The sequence below is a fragment of the Mobula birostris genome, chromosome 18 (genome assembly GCF_030028105.1).
Source record: "Mobula birostris isolate sMobBir1 chromosome 18, sMobBir1.hap1, whole genome shotgun sequence".
Classification (NCBI taxonomy): Eukaryota; Metazoa; Chordata; class Chondrichthyes; order Myliobatiformes; family Myliobatidae; genus Mobula; species Mobula birostris.
The window spans coordinates 11306718-11332089 of record NC_092387.1 but is presented as its reverse complement, the minus strand read 5'-3'; the positions used below and the strand labels follow the sequence as shown (position 1 = coordinate 11332089).

Sequence of the window (25372 nt, the reverse complement as noted above, 5' to 3'; positions counted from 1 at the left end):
ACACCCAAGGTGCAAAAAAATAGAGCAAATCGTTCAAGCAATTAAAAAGTAAATAAATAACACAGAGAAGAGTGCCTGAGAATGAGTCCACAGCCACAGACCCACTCACTGAGGTGAGTGAAGCTGGTCCAGGAGCCCCATGGCTGTGGGCCATAGGCAAGGAGCCAGTTCAATGCCAAGGCAAGTGCCAATGGCTGCAGGCCACAGCCGCCGAGCCCGTTCAGTGCTGAGGGGAGTAAAACCTTGTGAAGTAATGACCTGAGCACTGGTTCGTCCTTCGCCCTCGGCCTTGATGCCTTCATCAAATCGTGCAAATAACAACAAAGTAAAGAAAAACACATGGAACATGAGCTGCAGAGTCCCCAGAAGTGAGTCCACAGTTACATAGCCCATTCAGCAATGAGGCCAGTGAGCCCATCCAGAAGCCCAATGGCCACAGAGAAACAACTGCTCCCAAACCTGGTGGCATTGGACCCAACACTCCTTCACCTCCCGCCCAGCAATAGAAGCGAGGAGAGGGAGAGGAAACTTCGGCTGACAGTGCTAAATACCTCTCTCGTTCTCTGCACTTTAATCAGCACAGAGTAATGGAGCAGATCACGGTTATGGGCATTAGGAAAATAATACGATTGGGAAAAGTCCACATGGATTTGTGAAGGAGAAATTATGATTAACAAATCTATGAGATTATCAAGGTTGTAACTTGGAGAATAGGCAGGGGCAAATCAGATGAACTTTCAGAGGACCTTCAATAAGGGACCACACAAGTGATTATTAAACACAATTAGAATGTGTGGTATTAGGGATAATAATCTCGACCAATCTCAGAATCCGTGAGTGGGAATAAATGGGTCATGTTTGTGTTGGGGCACTGTGACAGATGAAGTGGTACAAAGTTTGATGTTGGGGCCACAGCTGGCAACGAGTGATATGTGTGATTCAGATGACAAGATCAAGGATAATTTATCTGAGTTTACTGATAGTACAAAGCAGTGTCGATTGTGAGACAGGTCCACAGGCAGGTAAAGAGAACAGGCCAGGAGATGGTAAAGGAATATAATGTGGAAAAGTGTCAGAATAAAACAGAAATGCAGAATATTTTTCGAATGACAAGATATTGAAAAGTATTCAGAGCAATATAGACAATAGGAACATAGCCAAAGGAACAGAATTGGGCCATTTGGCCCATCAAGTCTGCTCTGCCATTCTATCATACCTGAGTTATTGTCCCTTGCAACTTCATTCTCTTGCCTTCTACCCGTCTACTTTGATGCCCTGAATAATCAAGAACCTAACAACCTCCGCCTTAAGTATACCCAGTGATTTGGCCTGCACAGCCATCTACAGCAATGAATTTCACAGATCTACCACCCTCTGGCTAATGAAAATTTTCCCCATCTCTGTTCTAATTGGACATGCCTCTATTCTGAGGCTGTGCCCTCTGTCCTAGACTCCCCTGCAACAGGAAGCATCCTCTCCACATTCACTGTATCTAAGCCTATTAATGTTCGATAGGCTTCAGTGAGATCCCCCCTCACTCTTCCAAACTCCAGTGAGTACAGGCCCAGAGCCATCAAGCGTTCCTCATATTTTAACAATACAAGCACATTCTGTCTTAGATAAGGGGCCCAAAACTGCCCACATCACTCCAAGTGTGGTCTGACCAATAGCTAATAAAGCCTCAGCATTATACCCTTGTTTTTGTATTGTAGCCCTCTCAAAGTGAATGCTAACTTTGCATTTACCTTCTTCACCACCGATTCAACCAAGTTAACTTTTATGGAATCCTGCATGAGGGCTCCCAATTTCCTTTGCACTGCTGAGTTTTACATTTTCGCCCAATTTAGAAAATAGTTCACACCTTTACTCCTTCTAGCAAAGTGCATGACCATGCACTTCTCTACACTGTATTCCATCTGCCAATTCTTTGCCCATTCTCCCAATCTGTCATTACCTGCCCCTCCATCTGTCTCGGTATTGTCTGTAAACTTGGCATCAATTCCATCATCCAAAGCATTCGCATATAACATGAAAGTGAGTGGTCCCAACACTGACTCCTGCAGAGCTCCACTAGGCACCAGCAGCCAACCAGAAAAGGCTCCTTTTATTCCCACCCTTTGTCTTGTGCCCGTTAGCTAATGTTTTGTAATCTTTCCTGCAATACCATGGGCTTTTATCTCATTAAGCCACCTCACGTGCAACAGCTTGTCAAAGACCTTCTGAAAATCTAAGTAAACAACATTCACTGACTCTCCTTTGACTATCCTGCTTGTTATTTCCTCAGAGAATTCCAGCAGATTTGTCAGGCAAGATTTCCCCTTAATAAAACCATGCTGACTTTGACCCATTTTGTCATGTGCCCCCAAGTACCCTGAAACCTCATCCTTAATAATAGACTCCAACTTTTTCCAACCACTGAAGTCAGACTAACTGGCCTATAAATTCCTGTCTTCTTCTTTCCTCCCTTCTTAAAGAGTGGAGTGACATTGACAATTTTCCAGTCCTCTGGAACCATTTGTGACTTTGCACAAAAATCACTGAAAGTTAACATTTAGGCACAGAAAGAAAACAGAATGTAGGCCACTTTTGCAAGAGGAGTTGAGCGTGAGATGACCAACTATATCGGGTCCAGGTGAATCCTCATCTAATCTGTAAACTGGTTCCTTGGCAATCTGTCTGGACAGCTGTAGCAACACCAACAATGTGAACGTGTTATCAGTGTGAAGTGGTGAGTGGCTTAGGGAGTGTAGCAAAGATTCACCAGACTGATTCCGGGGATGATGGGTTTATCATACAAAAATAGATTAAACAAGCAGGGATAATGGAGTTTAGAAGAATGCGTCGTGATCTCATTCAGAGATGCACAGAACTTAGGGGGTTTAACTGGTTAGATATGGTGATCATGTTTCTTTGGGAAGGGAGAGGGGTCTCTAGAACCAGGGGTCACAGTCTCAGCATTAACACATCAGCTACCCAGTGAGAGGAGAAGGAATCACACCCAAACATGGGTGGATTTTGGGTATTCTTCGCACAAGAGGGAGTCTGAGACTTAGGTACTGAATGAATTTGGAAAGAGGCTGATACAGTTTTAGCTTAATCAAGCGGTATGGGTTTAGAGAAGAAAAGTGGTGATAAAAGACCAGTCAGATTGGGCAAGAATGACAGCTGAATGCTCTGTTCTTGCTACTATTTTTTTCTCTCCCTATCCCTCTCTCTTCCACTTTGGGTCTCCCAACACTTTTTCCCAGTCCCCATTCCTTCCTCTTATTCCCAATCTCCACATTTCTTTCTTCTCCCCCCACCCCCGCAAAGAATGTCGAGCTTCTACGACACTCTTCAGGACTGTTCCATTGTTGGACATAATTCTAGAATGAAATCATTTTACTGTTTTTAATTTTGCAAATCTGTTGCTATTTTTAATTTCTATGTCACGCTATCTAATGATATAGTGTAACGTTTGTTAATCATGAATGCAGCAAATGATGAAACTTCTGTTCCACGTTTTAACGCACAAACCAATGGAAATCGGAATCTTTTCTTTGATAGAACATAGATCAGTGCAGAATCCTTTAGCCCATAAGAGCCTTTAATTTACTCCAAAATCAGATTGACCCTTCCCTTCCATCTGCGAACTTACTAACTCGCCCTCCATTTCCTCGCCCTAAGTCATTTATGAAACTCATTAAGACCAGGGGTCCCAGAATATCTCTCTGTGGAATACCTCTAGTCACTGACCTCCAGACACAATACTGTTCATCTGTTACCAACCTCTGCCTTCTGTGGGCAAGAAAATTGATTAAAATTATTTAAATACTTTTTATCATTTTGCATTATTGCTACAATTCAATATCTTCCTCTTTGAGTTCACGCTAAAATGAAGGAGTTGGTTGTTGACTTCAGAAGGAGTAGCGGACCGCACGACCCAATTTACATCAGTGGTGTGCAAGTGGGACAGGTCAAAAGCTTTAAGTTCCTTGGGGTCAATATCGCAAATGACCTGACTTGGTCCGACCAAGCAGAGTTCACTGCCAAGAAGGCTCACCAGTGCCTTTACTTCCTGAGAAAACTAAAGAAATTTGGCCTGTCCCCTAAAACCCTCACTAATTTTTATAGATGCACTGTAGAAAGCATTCTTCTAGGGTGCATCACAACCTGGTATGGAAGTTGTCCTGTCCAAGACCGAAAGAAGCTGCAGAAGATCATGAACACGGCGCAGCACATCACACAAACCAATCTTCCGTCCTTGGACTCACTTTACACCGCACGCTGTCGGAGCAGTGCTGCCAGGATAATCAAGGACACGACCCACCCAGCCAACACACCTTTCGTCCCTCTTCCCTCCGGGAGAAGGCTCAGGAGCTTGAAGACTCGTATGGCCAGATTTGGGAACAGCTTCTTTCCAACTGTGATAAGATTGCTGAATGGATCATGACCCGGATCTGGGCCGTACCCTCCAAATACTCGGACCTGCCTCTCGGTTTTTTTGCACTACCTTACTTCCCATTTTTCTATTTTCTATTTATGATTTATAATTTAAATTTTTAATATATACTAATTTAACTATTTTTAATATCTTTAATATTTAATATTTGTAATCCAGGGAGTGTGAAGCGCAGAATCAAATATCGCTGTGATGATTGTACGTTCTGGTACCAAGTGTTTGGTGGCAATAAAGTATAAAGTATTAGGTTCTTTCTTCTCCAGCCCTTGACATTTCCCATCCACATCGCTTCATCTCTCACCTTCCAGCTAGCCTCTTCCCCCCCCACCACCCCACCTTTTTATTCAGGCCTCTCCCCCTTCCTTCTCAGTTCTGAAGAAGGGCCTCGGCCCAAAATGTCAACTGGTTACTCTTTTCCACAGATGTAGCCTGACTTGATGACGTCCTCCAGCATTTTGTTTGTGTTGCTTTACTCTGCGTTGATCGGAGAGCTCAGTTGCTTGTTAAATCACAACATTGTAATTTCTGTGGCTGTGGTCTGATCTGGTGACATAAATTCCCAGGTAACTGTTATCAATACTCGGGCAGACAATTCCTGTAGTCCCAGTGTCATACATTGGGAGCAAGCGTATGCCAAAATCCCTGACAGGCCACAGCTTCAATCTCACCTGCACCAGACTGAAGCCAGCGAGAGCTGTGTGAACTACAGAGGACCAGTGTGAAATTCGAAGGCAGGTACGTGGCCTGAGTACCTCAGCAACATCAAAGGCCTGTTGGCTGTTTGAAACATTGTCAGGTCTTGTTTCATTATTTCTCATTTTTGTCGGGACCAGGTTGTGGGTATGCAGTATAATTGATGGACAATCATGTTTGAGAGAGCATCTGAATAACAAGCATGCACTTTAGGCAACGATGGATGAAGATGGATCTGAATTCATGGCTATCGTACCAGCCACTTCTTCCAAAAATCCCTCAACTTGAGCTCTGACAAAAGATCTTAAAGTTCAAAGTACACATGTCACCACATACAACCCTGAGACTCATTTTCTTGTGGGCATACTCAATAAATCCATAATGTAATAATAACCATAATGGAATCAATGAAAGTCCACACCAATTTGAACATTCAAACAGTGTGCCAAAGATAACAAACTGTGCAAATACAAAAGGAAAGAAATAATAATAATAATAAAAATAAATAAGCAATACATATCGAGAACATGAGATGAACAGTCCTCACAAAAATCTGGGAATACAGATCTATAATTCATACAAAGTGGTAGCACAAGTAAATAAGGTCATAAAGAAAGCTTTTGGCACATTGGCCTTCATAAATCAGTGTATTGAAACATGAGATGGGATGTTATGTTGAAGTTATATAAGACATTGGGGAGGCCTAATTTGGAGTATAATGTGCAGTTTTGGTCACCAACCTGCAGGAAAGATGCAAATAAGATTGAAAAAGTACAGAGAAAATTTACACGGATATCGCTGGGACTGGAGGACCTGAGTCATAAGGAACGATTGAATAAATTAGGAGTTTATTCGTTGGAACATAAAAGATTGAGGGGAGATTTGATTGAGGTTTACAAAATTATACTTATACTTTATACTTTATTGTCGCCAAACAATTGGTACTAGAACATACAATCATCACAGCGATATTTGATTCTGTGCTTCCCACTCCCTGGATTACAAATATTAAATATTAAAAATATTAAAAATAGTAAAAGTAAGTCAATATAAAAAATTTAAATTATAAATCATAAATAGAAAATAGAAAAATGGGAAGTAAGGTAGTGCAAAAAAACCGAGAGGCAGGTCCGAGTATTTGGAGGGTACGGCCCAGATCCGGGTCATGATCCATTCAGCAATCTTATCACAGTTGGAAAGAAGCTGTTCCCAAATCTGGCCATACGAGTCTTCAAGCTCCTGAACCTTCTCCCGGAGGGAAGAGGGACGAAAGTGTGTTGGCTGGGTGGGTCGTGTCTTTGATTATCCTGGCAGCACTGCTCCGACAGCGTGCGGTGTAAAGTGAGTCCACGGACGGAAGATTGGTTTGTGTGATGTGCTGCGCCATGCTCACGATCTTCTGCAGCTTCTTCCGGTCTTGGACAGGACAACTTCCATATCAGGTTGTGATGCACCCTAGAAGAATGCTTTCTACGGTGCATCTGTAAAAATTAGTGAGGTTTTAGGGGACGGGCCAAATTTCTTTAGTTTTGTCAGGAAGTAAAGGCGCTGGTGGGCCTTCTTGGCAGTGAACTCTGGTTGGGCCAAGTCAGGTCATTTGTGATATTTATGAGGGGTTTCGACAGGGTAAATCCAAGCAGGTTTCACTGAGGTTGGGCGAGACTACAACTTGAGGCCGTGGGTTAAGAGTGAAAGGTGGAATGTTGAAGGAGAGCATAAAGGGAAGGTTCTTCACTCAGGAACGAGCTGTCAGGCAAGCACTGTACGTGAGCTCAATTTCAACATTTAAGAGAACTTTGGATGTAGGGGTATGAAGGCCTACAGTCCCTCTGCATGTTGATGGGAGCACAGACTAGATGTCTCTGTGTTATACTTGTTTACGACTCCATGCCTCTATGTTTCCAGCATTTTTTACTTATAATTCAAACTTCCGGCAGTGAAGTGTTTTTTAAAAATTCTAATCCTCAATTTGACAGTCCGAGTCGCACCAAACTTCTACGGAAGTGGATGACAGAAAATTGTAAAACAGAGTGCCACAACATCACCCATAGCCTTTCCTAGTCCAACCATACTAATGTCATGACCAGGAAAGCTCACAATGCCTCTCTGTACTCAGGAGACCGAAAAGATTTGGCACGTGCCACGGCAACAAACTGCAGAGTTGTTGTCATGGCCCAGCGCATCACAGGAAGCAGCCTCCCCTCCATGGACTGTGCCCATACTTCTCACCACCTCAATCAAAGACCCCAGCCACCCTCTCCTCCCCTCTTCTATTGGGCAGCAGATACAAAAATGTGAAAGCACGTACTGCCAGGCCAGGGACAGCTTCTAGCTCACTAATGCGACAATTAAAAAGTTTCCTCCTACGATAAGATGGACTCTTGACCTCACAATTTACAATATGATCATTATAATCTTGTATTTACCTGTACTGCACTTTCTCTGCAGTGATTACACCTTATTCGGCTTTATTGTTGTTTTACCCTGCTCTCGTTCAATTCTTTGTTAATGATTTGACAGCTTTTCACTGCATCTTGATACATATGACAATAATAGACAACACAACACGTAGGTGTGCAGTATATATAACCATATAACAATTACAGCACGGAAACAGGCCATCTCGGCCCTTCTAGTCCGTGCTGAACTCTTACCCTATCCTAGTCCCACTGACCTGCACTCAGCCCATAACCCTCCATTCCTTTCCAGTCCATATAGCTGTCCAATTTAACTTTAAACGACAACATCGAACCTGCCTCAACCACTTCTGCTGGAAGCTCGTTCCACACAGCTACCACTCTCTGAGTAAAGAAGTTCCCCCTCATGTTACCCCTAAACTTTTGACCTCTAATTCTCAATCCATGTCCTCTTGTTTGAATCTTCCCTACTCTCAATGGAAAAAGTCTAACCACTTCGACTCTATCAATCCCCCTCATAATTGTAAACACCCCTATCATGTCCCCCCTCAATCTTCTACGCTCTAAAAAATATAGACCTAACTTGTTCAACCTGTCTCTGTAACTTAGGAGATGAAACCCAGGCAACATTTTAGTAAACCTCCTCTGCACTCTCTCAATTTTATTGACATCTTTCCTATATTCAGTGATCGGAACTGTACACAATACGCCAGATTTGGCCTTACCAATGCCTTATACAAATTCAACAAAAACAGCATTGGACCTAGTTCAGATCCCTGAGGCACACTGCTACACCCCGTCCTCCGATCTGACACACAGTTATCCACCACTACTCTCTGGCGTCTCCTATCCAGCCACTGCTGAATCCATTTTACTACTTCCATATTAATGCCTAACGATTGAACCTTCCTAACTAACCTTCCGTGTGGAACCTTGTCAAAGGAATTACTGAAGTCCATATAGACAACATCCACTGCTTTACCCTCCTCAACTTTCCTAGTAACCTCTTCAAAAAATTCAATAAGATTTGTCAAACATGACCTTCCACGCACAAATCCATGTTGACTGTTCCTAATCAGACCCTGTCTATCCAGAAAATTATATATACCATCTCTAAGAATACTTTCCATCAATTTACCCACCACTGATGTGGAACATGCAATATATCATTGGAACATACCCTGAGGCTGGTGCCTGTCTGATATGGTATTAGCTATCCATCACTGGTTAACATGCACGGACTCGAGCTTCGTATTGACACTGGGAAAAATACCTAAATGTCATTTCTATTTTTCGTTCCTTAATATTCATCAGGGCCCTGCACTGCACTTTCTCTGTAACTGTAATACTTCATTCTGCACTCTGTGGTTGCTTTCCCCTTTTACCTCGATGTACTGCGGTGATGAAAGGATCTGCTTGAATGACATGCTGAACAAAGTTTCCCACTGTATTCCGCATACTTGCAACATTAGTAAGCTATTTTACCAATTTGCATTTCTTAAATAGGGGCCTCATTTAACCCAGGCAACCTGTTCATTTTCTATACCTTCACAGTATGGTTCGGGTCAATTTTGACCTGGCCCAGGAATCCCCTCATAACAAGTGTCTGTACCAAATTTTGAACCACAGATCTATTTAGAATGTATAAATAGCCGATCTGATATTATAAATGGGTGATTAATTCTTAATTAATGTTTCAGAGATCTAAAATCCATTTCAATAGATACGGGTCAAATTTGACCCGGAACAACCTCAATGTACAAACATTTGTAGCACCTGTACAAAAGGATAAAACTTCTAAATATTTTCAGTTTTGCACATTTTGGGTCACTTTAGGAAAAGTTATCAAATTTCGGCTAAAAAAAATGACATTTAGGGTGTTTTTACTGGTGTCAAATGTCAAAATGTGTCAAATTTGACCCGAACAGTGTGTAAGCGTTAAAGTAGGCAAGCTGTTTGCCTTTCAAATTACAGGCAACAAGTTGCCTGCTTGTTGGTGGTGGAGCCTGAACCCTTCCACACTACTAGGTCGATTATTGGTGAGAAATATTTAAAAAAAGAATCAAACATAAGAGAAAACATATGAACATAAGCACATAAGAAATAGGAGCAGGAGTCGGCCATCTGGCCCATCGAGCCTGCTCCACCATTTAATAAGGTCATGGCTGATCTGGCCATGGACTCATCTCCACCTACCTGCCTCTTCCCCATAACCCTTAATTCCCTACTATGCAAAAATCTATACAGCCTTGTCTTAAATATATTTACTGAGGTAGCCAATATTCTCTTCATTGGGCAGAGAATTCCATAGGTTCACCAGTCTTTGGGAAAAGCAGTTCCTCCTCATCTCCGTCCTAAATTTACTCCCCCAAATCTTGAGGCTATGTCCCCTAGTTCTAGTCTCACCTACCAGGGGAAACAACTTTCCTGCCTCTATCTTATCTATCCTTTTCATAATTTTATATGTTTCTAAAAGATCTCCTCTTATCCTTCTGAATTCCAACGAGTACAGTCCCAGGCAACTCAATCTCTCCTCATAGTCAAACCCCCTCATCTCTGGGATTAACCTGGTGAACCTCCTCTGCACCGCCTCCAAAACCAGTACATCCTTCCTCGAGTAAGGAGACCAGAAATGCATGTGGGAGTCCAAATGCAGCCTCAAGGAGACAGAGACAAGGAGAAGCTCACTTGAGTTACCCCAGGAGATATTAGATAGGCTGAGTCTGTTCCCCAGAAGCAAGTGAGTCTGACAGGCAGCGTGATAGAGATGTATAGAATTATGTGAGGCGTAAATGGGGTACTTGGTAAGTGTTTCTTACTAATGGTCGAGGTATCTAAACCTAGAAGGCACAGGTTTAAAGAGAGAGGGAGGAGGTTTAAACGGATCTCGGGGGGGGTAAAATTTTCACACAGACTAGCTGGTGTCTGGAAGAGGAGGTGATGGAGACAGGAACAGTAACAGCATAAGAAACATTTCAGCAGGTAGTTGAACGAGTACTGCAAACTGAATTAATGCAAATAGAAGCAGTACGGATAGGCATGACGATCAGCACACACACGATGGGCCAAAGGGCCTGTTTCTATATTCTACAACTATATGACACAATGACACACACAATGTGATTAATAAGAGCTGCCTAAGTAACAACTGTGTACTAGAACAGGGCAAAGACAAATGGAAGATGTGGCTTGGGTAAAATTTGGGAGGAAGGGGAAAGGTTAAAGTTGGCCGTGTGTGTGCGTCAACTACATGTATGTACATGTTGCTAAGATTTCTTCTTCCATTATTCCATCATTCTCACCGTCCTGCAGTGTCTGTGATCAGTGTCCCTGCCCACTGTTCTCCACAGGTGCAGGCTGCCGGCCATTTCCAGTGGTTTGTTATTTAGTGAAAAGATGAGGGGGCAAGCAGGAGTGAGATAGATCCGGTGGTGTTTTATTTCATGAAACGACAAGGAGGCATGCAGGAGTGAGACAGATCTGCTGGTTGTTTTATTTCATGAAATGACAAGGAGACATGCAGGAGTGAGACAGATCTGCTGGTTGTTTTATTTCATGAAATGACAAGGAGACACGCAGGAGTGAGATAGATCTGCTGGTTGAGTGGTGTTGCAACCGTAACCGTGCACTCAACATCAGGAAGACCAAGGAATTGACTGTGGACTTCAGGAAAGGGAATTTGATGGATCAGCAGTGGAAAGGGTGAGCAGTTTGCAGTTCCTGAGTGTCACCATCTCTGATGATCTAGCCCAGGCCAAACATTTTGATGTAATTACAAAGAAGGCACATCAGTGGCTATATTTCATTAGGATGTCACCAAAGACTGTAGCAAAATTACTACAGATGTACCGTAACGAGCATTCTACTGATTGTATCACTGTTTGGTATGGACGGGCCACTGCACAGGATCTGAAAGGTTTGCAAGCTCAGCCAACTCCATCGTGGGCACCAGCCTCCCCAGCATCGGACATCTCCAAAAGCAATGCCTCAAAGAGTTGGCATCCATCATTGAGGCCTGCATCACCCAGGACATGTCCTCATCTCAGGGAGGAGGTACAGGAGCCGGAACACACACAAAGTTTTAGAACAACTTCTTCCCCTCCACCATCAGATCTAATGATCGCAAGATCCTGCTGTGCATAAAGAACTGAAAGACTGCAGTATCACACCATCAGTGAGTTGGTTGCTGGCGGAGATTATGAAGGAGAAGAGCAACGAGCTGCTGCCTGGGTCGATGGAGGCTCACGGTCAAATAGCAAGTGGCCGTTGTGGTCGCTTTTCTTGTGATCACAAGACCCCTTTGGATGTTGGTAATCTGGTACATTGCAAGCTCGATTCACTGATTTATTGGACGAGGGGCCTCATCCTCGGTCGTGGCAAGGACCAGGCCTGAAGCCTCGGGATCGCCTGTTGGCAGCCGCCTGGAGTGAGGGGCGAAGCCGATGTCCTTCACCGGGGGCGGCGTGGCGCGGTGTCCGGAACGGAGTTGGGGCTGCCCCTCCAGGAGTTTCACCCGGCAGACGACAAGGTCTGTAGAGGCCGACTGCAGGTATTGGCCATCAACAGACCTGGTCTTCGAGCTGTGGGGTCGCTTGCTTTTCAGCCGCCGGAGGTGAGGCGTCCGAGCAATCGCGCCCTACCGGGGGCGGCCTAGTGCAGTTGTGGTGACTGAAGATTTAAAATGGGTCTGGACTGTATACATATAGATTTGTCTGGTTGTGTTGTTTTCTAATATTCCATATGTGCTTGTACATGCGAGGACTGGGCCTCAGGCTGCAGAGTTGGGACTCTGTCACTGACCTTGTGTGTGCTTACAGTGTGGACTGTAGGTAACGTGCCTTTCCACCTCGACCCTGGAGTAACGCTGTCTCGTTTGGCCGTACTCATGAGTATTATTATCTGGCTAAATGACAATATTTAACCATGGTTAAACTTGAATTGAATTATTATTATTTATAGCTTTTTAAGTAAATTACCACAAACCAACAAATTTCACAGTATTTGCCGGTGATTTTATATCTGATTCTGACTCTGACATATCCCTGGCCTGTTTTCACTGAACCAAGAATTGTGCCTCAGGCCTTCACCCTCAGCTTCTCTAACATACACACCAGCTACCCCTTTTTCTGTGTGCTTTCCCCCTTGCTTGCTTGCTTCTCTCATTTAATGTCCTCAAGTATTTAGGCAAACTTCAGCTCCTTGTCTGCCCTCAGGACTGTTGCAATTTCTCATTTCAGGCACACAGTCTCATCCTCCTCCCTCCTGTCCTATCAACTTACTTAATAACTAATCAGGACGGACTATTTTCTTCCCTGCCCATGAAGCAACATCCATTAGTTCGACATTTCTAATGGGAACAATATGTTCAAAATAACCTGCAATCAGTTTCAGGAGCATCACACTCAGATGGATTTTCTGCTCAATCACTCAATGTCCGGAGCAATTAAGGGCTAGTCGTTCACCATGTCACTGTTTGCTTACCTCAGTCCCCCAGTCTACCACCATCACCAGGTTTATTTTTGCTCTTAAAACCCAGTCCAGTAGTGATGTAAGGAAAGGTCTTGAGCACAGTAATGAGATCAGATGGCATTCACTTTTATTCTTCTGCACTGTCATAGAATCATAGAACACTACAGCACAAATCAGGCCGTTTGGCCCATTTAATGTTCCTTCATGTTGAATATCAATTGGAAGAAGCACAGCACACAGTCTGAGTGGGGACTTGAATATCCACCAGCAAGAATGGATTGGTACACCACCACTGATTGAGCTGAATGTCACCGTGCTGAAGAAAGATATCCCCAGCCTATAGATGCTAAAGACAAACATTCATATTCAACCAGCACGACAAACATCCATTCTGTCTCCCTCCTGAGAGCCCCACCATCACAGAAGCCAGTTAATGCAAATGTAATGCCCTGGTAAAGGTTTCACTGTTAACGCAATGGTTTTTCTGTAGAAGCAGTGTTTGGGTTATGACTAGAAATAACTGGTGCTTTGGAATGTGAGCCATCCAATCCGGGGTGGGGTTTTATTGTGTGTGCCCGACTACCTTGAAGATGACAAGTATCATCACTATCCCCAAAAATTCTCCCCACCAACACTTCCAACATTTGCCCAGCGACGTTTTTCAAGATTAAGCCCAGTGCAGTTCTCTCTCTAGTAGGACTATCCCTTCCAGAACATCTTCCCCGAGTATTGCAGTGATGTTCTTCCTCACCAATATTGCAATTTCCCCTCACCTTTTACCTCACATCCCAACAATCATGCCTGAACCTTCTAGACCTTGCAATGTTGAACTGCCAGTCCTGCCCTTCCTTCACCACATTTCAGAGTTTAGTAGTATTGTATTCCTGTGTACTGATCAGTGCTCTAAGCTCATCAGTCTTCCCTGGGTGGCACCTTGATTGTTTGCACCAGACTGGCCACTTTTGCCTGTCGTCCCTCTCTCACACTTTTCTTCCATTAGTGGGTATGCTAGCCTGCTGGCATTAGCAAGATACTCACTGACAAATGAAACTAACTGTCCCTCATCATCTAAATTATTTCACTCTAAGAAATCCTTTCTAACTAGCCTAACTTGTTTTCTCTCTAGTTTTGACCTACTTTTTACCCAAAACATCGACAATTCCTTTCCTCCCACAGGTGCTGCTTGACCCACTGAGTTCCTCCAGCAAATTACTTGTGTTTCCAGATTTCAGCATCTGCAGTCTCATCTCTCCCTTTTGTTTTCTCTCTTATTCCTGATGAGAGGATCTCAGACCTGAAATGTTAACTTTTTTATTACCATAGACGCTGCCTGACCTGCTGAAGTTACCCAACATTTTCTGTTTTCCTACAGTGTGCTTCACCGTCACAGGGTTCTCTGTGGCCTGAACTTCCTTTCAAAGACCACGCTTGAGTTGGCCTCATTCGCAAACCACACATATGGTAATGAAGTGATCAATTTCCACCATTGATATGGATTCACAAATACTGTTGTCCTAGTTCGCCCAGACCTGTGTTGTTTAATGCGTAGATCCCAGAGTATGTCTGGCTGTAAGCGTTGTACAGCAGATTTATTTAAAAACTATCTGATAACAACATTTAACAATAATTTAGAACAATAATCATGGTTCCTGTATTAAAGACATTGAAGTAGTGTTTAAGTAGCATTATCTGGCAGTTAAACTATAATGTAGTTAATCTTTAACAGGCCATTCACCTGTGTCAGACTGTCACATTGATACAAATAATCTATCCTTCATTGGCCAGGTCCTGACTAAGTTGATAGTGTGAGTTCGCAATCCTCCTCAGCAGCATCCTGGCGTAGTTGTACAGTATATGTAGAGTTAGATGTTTTAACCAACATTCTGGACTCCAACATCAGAATCCCTGGGCAGAACTGGACAACCCCATCGGTAGTGTATAGGCTGGAGGGAGAGCACTAGGAGTCTGCAGTGTGGAGTCAGACTTCATAAAGTCATGACCAAAAAATCCCCATGGAGGTTGAACACAATTCCTCAGCAGATGAGTCATGTTGAAGAACACTGAGGAATACAGAGACATTCTTTAGTGGGAGGAAAGGATTTAAGTGTACACCTCAAGAGTGGTGGACTGAACATTACACAGCCTTTGTGGTGATGAGGATTCTTCTTCACTTCAGGGACACCCTCCATTGTGTATGTCCGGCACTGCCATCAGGTATAATGGAATGTGACTTAATGCAGAATTATATTCCACTGCTGTCTGCAGCCTCATGGCTGAATGTGGCTCATCTATTGTCATCATTGGTAAGCTAGGGATCCACCACTGGTTCCCTGCATATCTTAATATGAGATGTCAACTGTAAGCTTCCTTATCATTCTTCATGTTGTTAGGTCCGAGTCATTCATGACTGATGCAAAAAAAAGGCATTGAGTACTAAACAGTCACCATAGTGATGTATTCTCCAATAACAGGACACACCCTCTCCACATCCATCCTGGCAAATTCCAATTCACTCTTCTCAACTCCAGCAGACAGAAATCTAGCCTGTCCAGCCTACATTCATGAGATGATCCATCCATTCCAGGGACCCAGTGATATATATTCATTTCAGGTCGAGTTGAGAATTCAGAAGATCATACCTACTTGGGTTTGGATAAGGTTTGGATTGGCAATGGCAGATTGGGTTGAGGTTGGTTTTAATACAATACCAACCAGATCTATAGAGTAAGGGGCTGTTCATTTAGCAAAGCGATGAGAAAGATTTTTTGCTTTTGGAGCATATGAATCTTTGGAATTCTCTGTCTCAGCTATTAAGGATGATGAATAAAGTATAGTCAAATCTGAGATTTTTGTATTATAAGGAAACTTGGGAGAATTAGAAAATGGAGTTGAGGTAAAAGGTTGAATCAGTGTGGTGCAGTTCAAAATCCTATCATACTTACTTCTGTTGTTACAGTAATTTCATAATTCACTCTCCCATATCCAAATATGTGGAGTAACTGTGGAATACAATAGTGACCAGAAGTCCATAATCCAGTGAAGAAATAATCCTACCCCCACCTCTGGAAATAATGTGAACTAAGTGAATAATATCAGGGAAACTTCAAAGCTGTAGTTCCAGTTTTGTAACAGCCACTCAAGTTTAGTCTCACTTTTCAGTTCATGTGACTGTTTAATGAGGCCAAATAGAAAGTAAATGTACTTCTAGAGTATGGCACTGCTGATCTTCCTTTCAAGAGAACTATATTAAGTTCTACACATTAAACAGATATCTATTTGCACTTTATCAATTGATCTGGAAACAAAGAGTACATAAATTTCATAAAGCATTACATTCTAGTACTGGAAGTCTCAGGTGGCAGGATCACATGGCGGGGATAATTAGATCAAAACACACACTTTGAAAATAAAATGCACCTTCAACCTTTCCCTGTAACTGAGGACATCCAGTCCTGGCAACATCCTTGTAAACTTTCTCTGCCCTCTTTCAATGTTATTTACATCTTTCCTGTAGGTAGGTGACCGAACACAGTTTTCTAAATTAGGAGTCAACAACAACTTATACAATTTCAGCATAACATGCCAATTCGTCTACTCAATAAACAACAGGAATTCTGCAGATGCTGGAAATTCAAGCAACACACATCAAAGTTACTGGTGAACGCAGCAGGCCAGGCAGCATCTCTAGGAAGAGGTACAGTCGACGTTTCAGGCCGAGACCCTTCGTCAGGACTAACTGAAGGAAGAGTGAGTAAGAGATTTGAAAGTGTGAGGGGGAGGGGGAGATCCAAAATGATAGGAGAAGACAGGAGGGGGAGGGATGGAGCCAAGAGCTGGACAGGTGATAGGCAAAGGGGATATGAGAGGATCACATCTACCTGTGACACCACTTTCAAGGAATTATTCCCAGATCCCCCTGCTCTACCACACTCCTTACCACTTTACCACTCACCGTGTAAAACTTACCCTGGTTGGTCCTCCCAAAGTGCAACACCTCACACTTGTCTGATTAAATTCCACCTACCATTTACAGCCCATTTTTCCAGCTCATGCAGATCCCGCAGCAAGCTTCGATAGTCTTCCTTGCTGTCTACTACACCCCCAGTCGTGGTGTAATCAGCAAATTTGCTGATCCAGTTTACCACAGTATCACGCTGATCGTTGATGAAGATGACAAACAACAACTTACCAGCACAGATCCCTGTGGTATACCACTAATCACAGGCTTCCAGTCAGAGAGGCAACCCTTTACTACCACTCTCTGACTGCTCCCACAAAGCTCTTGTCTAATCCAATTTACTACTCATCTTGAATGCCAAGTGTCTGAACCTTCTTGTCCAACCTCCCACTGCCTTACCTTCATCAACTTTCTTGGTAATTTCTTGACAAACTCTGTAATATTCTTATAGATTTGACTTACCACACACAAAGCCATGTTGATTATCCATTATCAATCCCTGTCTACCCAAATACTTATATATCCGGTCCCTTAGAATGCCTTCCAATAACTTTCCCACTACTAATTCTGGCTCACTGGCCTATGAATTCCTGGCTAATTCTTAGAACCTTTCTTAAACAACAGAACAACATTAGCTATTCTCCTGAGCTGTGGCTAAGGATTTTTAAAATATCTCTACTAGGGCACCAGCCTCCCTCAGGAACCAAGGGAAAACATTGTCAGACCATATGGATTTATCCACTGTAATTTGGCTCAAGACAACAATCCTTTGTAAACTGTGTGGGGTCCATGACCTCACTGCTGCATTGCCTCACATCCACAGACTCTGTCCATTTCCTGAATAAATACAGATGCAAAAAACCATTTAAGGTCTCCTCCATCTCTTTCAGCTCCACACATAGATTACCACTCTGATCTTTCAAAAGGACCAATTTTGTCCCTTGCAATCTTTTGCTCTTAATATATCTGTAGAAGCCTTTAGGATTCTCTTTCACTTTGTCTCATAGAGCAACCTCAATCCCTCTTTTTGCCCTCCTGATTTCCTTCTTAGATGTTCCTCAAGTACCTCATTTGTTCCTACTTGCCTGTACCTGTTATGTATCTCCTTTTTCTTAACCAGGGCCTCAACATCTCTTATAAAATCCCATAAACCTGTTATCCTTGCCTTTTATTTTGACAGGAACATATAAACTCTTTACTTTCAAAATTTCACTTTCAAAGGCCTCCCACCTACCAAGTACACTTTGTAGAAAACAACCTGTCCCAGTCCACACTTGCTAGATCCTTTCTGTTACCATTGAAATGGGCCTTTCTCCAATTTAGAATCTCAACCCTAGGACCAGACCTATCCTTTTCCATAACTATCTTGAAATTAATGGCATTATGATCACTAAATGCAAAGTGTATCCCGACACAACCTTCTGTCACCTGCCCTGTCTCATTCCCTAATAGCAGATCTAGTATCACAGTCTCTCTAGTTAGGATTTCTATGTACTGATGAAAGAAACTTTCCTGATCACATTTTACAAATTCTTTCCTATCCAGCCTTTTATGGAATGGGAGTCCCAGTCAATATGTGGAAAGTTAAAAATCATCTACTATAACAATCTTATGTTATTTGGAAAAGTCTGCAATCTCTCTACAAATTTGCTCCTCTGATTTGATCCATGATCTGCTGGGTGGTCTATAATATAATCCCATTTATGTGGTCATACTTTTCATATTCCTCAGTTCTACCCATAAAAACTCACAAGATGAGTTCTCCAGTCTGTCTTGACTGAGCACGCCCATGACATTTTCACTGACTAGTAATGCCACGCCTGCCTCTTTAATCCCTCTTGCTCTATCACGTCTAAGACAATGGAACCTCGGAGCACTGGGCTACCAGCCTAGCCCCTCCTGCAACTAAGTCTCACTGATGACTGCAATGGCATAATCCCACATGCAGATCCATGCCCAAAGCTTCTCCTTTCCTACAATAATCCTTGCATCGGAATATACACAGCTCAGAATATTAGTCCTGTTATGCTCAACCTTTTGATTCCTGACTTTGTATGTAGGCTTCAAAACATCTTTCACCACAACCACACCACTATCTGTTCTGTCACTTTGGTTCCCATCTCCCTGCATCTCTAGTTTAAACCCCACTCCCCATGCAGCACCAGCAAACCTTCCCACTAGGATATTAGTCCCCCTCCAGTTCAGTTGTGTCCCTTCTGCACAGGTTCCACCTTACCTGGAGGAGAGGCCAATAATCCAAAAATATGAACCCCTCCCTCCTGAACCATCTCCTTAGCCTTGTGTTAAACTGTATGATCTTCCTATTTCCAATCAGAATCAAGTTTAATATCACCAGCATATGTTGTGACATTTGTTGTCTTTGCAGCAACAGTACATTGCAGTACATAATAATAGAGGAAAAAACTGCAAATTGCAGTAGGTATGTATATTTTAAACAGTTAAATATGTAGTGCGAAAATAGAAATTAAAATAAAAAGTAGTGAGGTGGTGTTTATAGGTTCAATGTCCATTCAGAAATTGGACGGCAAAGAGGAAGAAACTGTTTTTGAATCGTTGAGTGTGAGCCTTCAGGCTTCTGTACCTCCTTCCCAATGCAATAATGAGAACAGGGCATGTCCTGGGTGATGGGGGTCTTTAATGATGGATGTTGATGGTGGAAGTAAACTCTCTGCAGCTTATTTCAATCCTGTTCAGTAGCACCTCCACCCTCACCCCATACCAGACAGCGATGCAACCAGTTAGATTGCTCTCCACTGTACATCTGCAGAAATTTGTGAGTGTCTTTGGTGACATACCAAATCTCCTCAAACTCCTTTTTCTACCTTCACTGGCACATGGTACAGGTAGCAATCCTGCAGTCACAACCCGGGAGGTCTTGTTCTTTAACTTATCACCTAGCTCCTTGAAATTTCTTTGCAGAGCTTCATCACTCCACTTGGACCATGACCTCTGGCTGCTCACCTTCCCACTTGTGGACTTGATCCAAGATGTCCCCGACCCTAGCACCCGGGAGGCAACAAACCATTCAATAATCTCGTGGTTGCCTGTAGAATCTGCTTGTCATCTATTGCTGATCCTCGTAAATTCACTACTATGTAACTCCTGGACACATTGACAGCCACTCTGGCTCAGCTTGGTGCAGGGCTATAGTACCAGAATGGAGCAGTGGGCAAGTGATTACACTGTGCAGGGGAGTGGATGTTCTGTATGTGGTTAAGGCAGTGGGGTGCTTGTGTCAGCACAACCTTAATACCACAGGTTAGACGTTCACCAATTTCACTGGAGCACCCTATAGAGAAAGACATATGATAACTCTATCACCATTGTTCATGATTGAATGAAGGCATATTTTAATAATTAATATTTATTTGGCTCATTTAAGAAGAACATCTAAGACATCACACAGGAATAACTAAACACTTCTGAGCAAACATCCAGAAAAATTTGGGTCAAAGATGTCTAAAACACAGAGCTTCAGGGAATTAAGGATAGAAGAGCAAGTGTCTGGAGACATTTGTAAACAATGCTAAGTATACAATGCTATGCATACAATGCTATGTATACAATGCTATGGGATATAAATGGGGCACATACTCAGAAATGTTTCTCCAGAGTAGGGGTTTCTAAAACTAAATGGTATAGGTTGGAGTTAGGGAAGAGGTTTAAAGGGGTTCTGAGAAAGAAATACTTTATCCAGAGAGTGTTTGCAATCTGGAACAACTATCTAGATGAGTCAATGCAAGGAAAGCTACAGGCCAATAGCTGATAAATGGGGTGGCAGCAGATGGCTGCTTGATGGTCAGCATAGATATAGTGGGCTGAAAGGCCTGTTTCTGTGTTCTATGTGTGTATGACATTGATCACCGCTTGATCCAGCAATTCCTCTTACTCAGTTAGAAAGCAAGCCTGTAACTGTGCTTCGCAACAAGACATGAATTTCCGTTTATCACTAGTTGACGTTCCTGAGTTTTAGCAGGATGAGCCATTTGGCTCCATCAATACTTGGGTTTCTTTGCTAACTTTTGTCCCCCCTTACCATCCTTTGTCTTCTCCATCCCTTCCTTCATCTCCCTGCAACTCTAAACTAACTTATTTTCTCAACTTATCCTTTATCTTGAAATTTTACCTCTGCTTCTCTCCCCATGAATGCTACCTGACCTGTTGTGTGTTCCCAATAACTTCTATTTTTATTTCAGATTTCCTGCATCTGCAGGTAGCATCAAAATCCAAGCCATGAATACAGTGAGTTAATGCAATGTCAATAGTTCAGTGAGCTGAATGCAAAGTCATTCAAAGTTAAAAGAATTATTTGAACAATGTTTACTGTTAGTGATTTGAGGATTAATGAAGACCTGAGATGTACGGAACTTTGGTTTGTGCATTTCTTTATCCACCGTGTCAGCTGAGATCACATTGAGGGTAGAGGGTACGTACTTCTGCCCTTATCTCCCACCCCACCAGGCCTCACATTTTGCCACCTCAACATAATACCAGTAATAGATGCATCTTCCCACCCCGTTTCCTTTCAGCATTCAGGATGGTCCGTTTCCTTCCTACTCCCTGTTCCATGTCTAGCAACAACACCCCTTCTCACCCCACTGCACCATTTTCCCTTTTACCTCTCCAGGCCCCTCTCCCCCCATTCTAACTGAGAGTAGAGAGGTCTGTTTTCCTGGGTCCCTCACTCTTGTCCTGTTGCTCCCTGGGTCCAGGATCAGGTTGATTGAGTCTGTGATATTCTCCATTCTGGTCTTTCTAAGCTCAAATTTTACTCTATTTTGCCTCGCGCTCTCTCCTGTCCCTGCTGTTGAAGTTCAGTATCCACAGCCAACATCAGCCACCTCCAATGTGATGGCACCAGACACACCTTCCCTTCCTGTTTGCACACTCCGAAAGGACCAGACCCTCCATAATGTTCTGGTTCACAATTCCAGCTCCCGGCACCTCCCTTTCCTGTGTCACCTTCTGCAAGAGATGTGTCTTTTACCCCTCTCCACCATCCAGCGACCCAAACACTTCTTCCGCATGAAGCAGTGATTCCTTTTTACTTTTTCCAAGCTGTCTGCAGCGTTTGGTATTTGCTATCATCCTGAAGAAAACCTGATGCAAGCTGGGGTCACTGCTTTGCAGGACACCTCTGTTCAGTTCCAAGCTGCCTGTCACTTTCATTCTCCACCTCATTTAAACCTCCTTTTACCTCCTACACTATTTCAATAAGGCCCAATATAAGGACGAAGAACAACACCCAAAGCTGTCCCTAGGTGTGTTCAGACTTAACATTGAATTAATCAACTTCAGGTAATCAGCTTGTATCTCATGGTTCCAGCATTTCATACTCCTCTTCTGGTGCCTCACCTTTAATTCATTTTCTCCATTTTGCAGCTGCCTTTCACACTGCTTTGCTGGTATTGCTAGTGGTACAACTTCTCCCAGTCTCTGGACCCTCCCTTCTCTCCTTCCCCCCTCCCAAAGAAACTGCTTGAGCTGTTGGGCCCCTCCAGCAGACCGTTTGTTACTCCAGGTATCCGAAGATTCCTATGTCCTCCTTTCTGTTCTCTCTAACAGCAACACACGCAAAATACTGTACTGGAGGATCACAGCAGGTGCGGCAGCATCTGTGGACGGCAATAAACAGTCAACATTTCAGGCTGAGACCCTTCATCAGGACTCGACTAAAATGTCAACTCACAAACAAGAGAAAATCTGCGGATGCTGGAAATCCGAGCAACACACACACAAAATGCTGGAGGAACCTAGCAGGCCAGGCAGCATCCATGGAAAAAAGCACAGTCGATGTTTCGGGCCAAAATGTCGCTGCCCGGCCTGCTGGGTTCCTCCAGCATTTTGTGCATGTTGCTAAGATGTTAACCGTTTACTCAGCTCCATAGATGCTGACTGATTTGCTGAGTTCTTCCAGCGTTTTGTGTGTTGCTCAAGATTTCCAGCATCAGCAAAAACGTGTATTTATATGATTTTCTTCTCTCTGCGACCCCAACCCCCTGCAACTTTACACTTGTTTGATTTCTCATTTACCCTCAGGACCTTTGAGCTGCAATGGCAGCTGTTTCTCCCTGCACAGTGAAGTCCTGAGATGCACTAAACCTCTGTTTGTGCATTCATTTGTCTGCCATGTCAATAGATATCATGTTGAGGCCAAAGGTCAGGATCATCAGACACATTCTTCACCAATTTACTCTCTTTCGGGGCTGGTGGCTCCTGCCTACTCAGGCAGCACCATGTCCCAAGTTATTCCTCCCAGTAATCCCTTCAGCTCCTCCTCACTGTTGCTGATGGCCATGAGCAGGTGCCTGAAGATGATATAGATCATCTTGTTGTCTCGGGCTATATTTAGCCCGATCAAGGACTTGGGTTATCTGCTCCTGAAGCACCATAGCAAGACAGGGTTCTGATACACACCCAGTTAGTGAATGTGTGGACGTGCCCACGTGAGATTGGCTTTGTTCTGAGCTTTACCACCCAGTTTTACTTGTCTGGACAATTCCCACTTTCTTCCACCCTTGCTCAATTACTAACCTAACCCTACATTCTAGCATCAGGTCTCATGTCAATGTAGTGGTGGCTGCAAGATCCACCTGTCTTCGAGAAAAGTTAGTTGATTAAATATTGTAGGAAAAGAAATGGAGCAAAGGCTTGACCAACGTCATGTACAAGGCGATGTTTTTTCAGACACAATGTGCACGAGCTTCCCAGTGGCAGGCAAAATGGAAATTATGCTTTCCTTCAATGTTTAAACCAAACTGTGTTATGGAGCCTAAATGAGCAAAGGTGCACTGGGACAGGGGCAGTGAAATTCTTGGCAATTTCCGGTCTCTGACAAACAATTACACAAAGGGGAAAACACTGCAGAAGATTGCAGTCTCCATCATGGGCATTAGCCTGCCCAGCATTGAGGACATCTTCAAAAGGTGATACCTCAAAAAGGCAGCATCCAACATTAACGACCCCCGACACCCAGTTCATGTCCTCTTGTCATTGCTACCATCCAGGAGGAGGTACACGCTCAGTGTTTCAGGAACAGCTTCTTCCACTCCACCAACAGAATTCTGAACGAACAGTGAATCCATGAACATCCTCTGTATTATTTTTCTTTTTTCTTTCTCCTTTTGCTTTACTTATTTAATTTATTGTTTAGGTATCATAATTTATAGTTTTTATGATGATGTATTGCACTGTACTGTTGCCACAAAACAACAAATTTTACGACATATGCCGGGGATATTATACCTGATTCTCATTCTGACTCTGGAATCCAGGTCCCCCGCAGGTTACTCAAGCCTGACCAACAGACACCCGGTACAACAAAGAGATCACACTCACATGCACACACACACACACACACACACACACACACAGACGCACTGTATGTCTTTGAACATTGGTGTGTATGCATACATGTATGTGTATGCATCTGTGTGTGTAAGAGTGTGTGTGTGTGTGTGTGTGTGTGTGTGTATGTGTGTAAAGTGCAGAGATATCCTGCATTGCTCATGGTAATTACCCGACATTTAGCTGAAGTCTTCTGGCTGGGAAGGAGGCGAATTGGAAGGAAGTTTAGAAGATTTTGTGACTGTAAGATCACTCCTGAGAATAACCTTGGTCAAGTACAGAGTCGGGGAACCAATAAACTAAGTAACCGGCTCAAATGTCTGGAAGAAGCTCCAACAGGGAGGTCCAAACACTCCATAAGGAAATCCACAGACTCCTGGAGAAGGTGAAGGTCTTTTCTCGGCTCTGTATACCACCCCACCCCCCGTCACCACTCTTGTGAAAGGTATGCAGTTGTTCACTCTTTGTTTGAGAGTTTGGCATTGACTGGCTTCGGTAGAGAGAGTGGTGCTGCTGGGCAGCACGATGATGTTGCTGGGGCAGATGGAGCTGTTACGAGTGAGTGGGGTGGCAGGATGGGGCAGAGTCTGGGACTGGCTGCTTCCGGCAGGGCTGAAGGAAGCAACAGGTCATGGTGCTGTGGGATGGGGAAGGCGTGAGTACAGTCAGCTCCAGCTCACTGCAGTGAATCCGGTTTTCTAGAATAATGACAGACAGCAGCATCTCACGCAGATACCCTGAAACACAGTGGCACTCCCTCACAGCTGCTCTATCCTGAATGCCACTGCTGTCTACGTGGAGTTTGCACACACTCTCTGTGACCATGTGGATTTCCCCTCAGTCACTCCAGTTTGCCCCCACATCCCAAAGACGTGCAGGTAGAACCATTGAGCACGGTAACTGTGGGAGATGGGTGGTGACACGGTCAGGGTGAGGTTAACAGACATGTGAGAGAATAAGTTACAGGAAATGGGATTGCTCTAAGTGCTGGCAGGGACTCGAATGGCTGAATATTACCCACACACA

The 25372-nt window shown here is 43.5% G+C and overlaps 1 protein-coding gene across 2 annotated transcripts in view; it reads right to left on the bottom strand.

The window, feature by feature from the left end:
* The window catches only part of roraa (RAR-related orphan receptor A, paralog a), a 616780-nt gene that overhangs the window by 438274 nt on the left and 153134 nt on the right, over positions 1-25372 (bottom strand). The window lies entirely within an intron of this gene.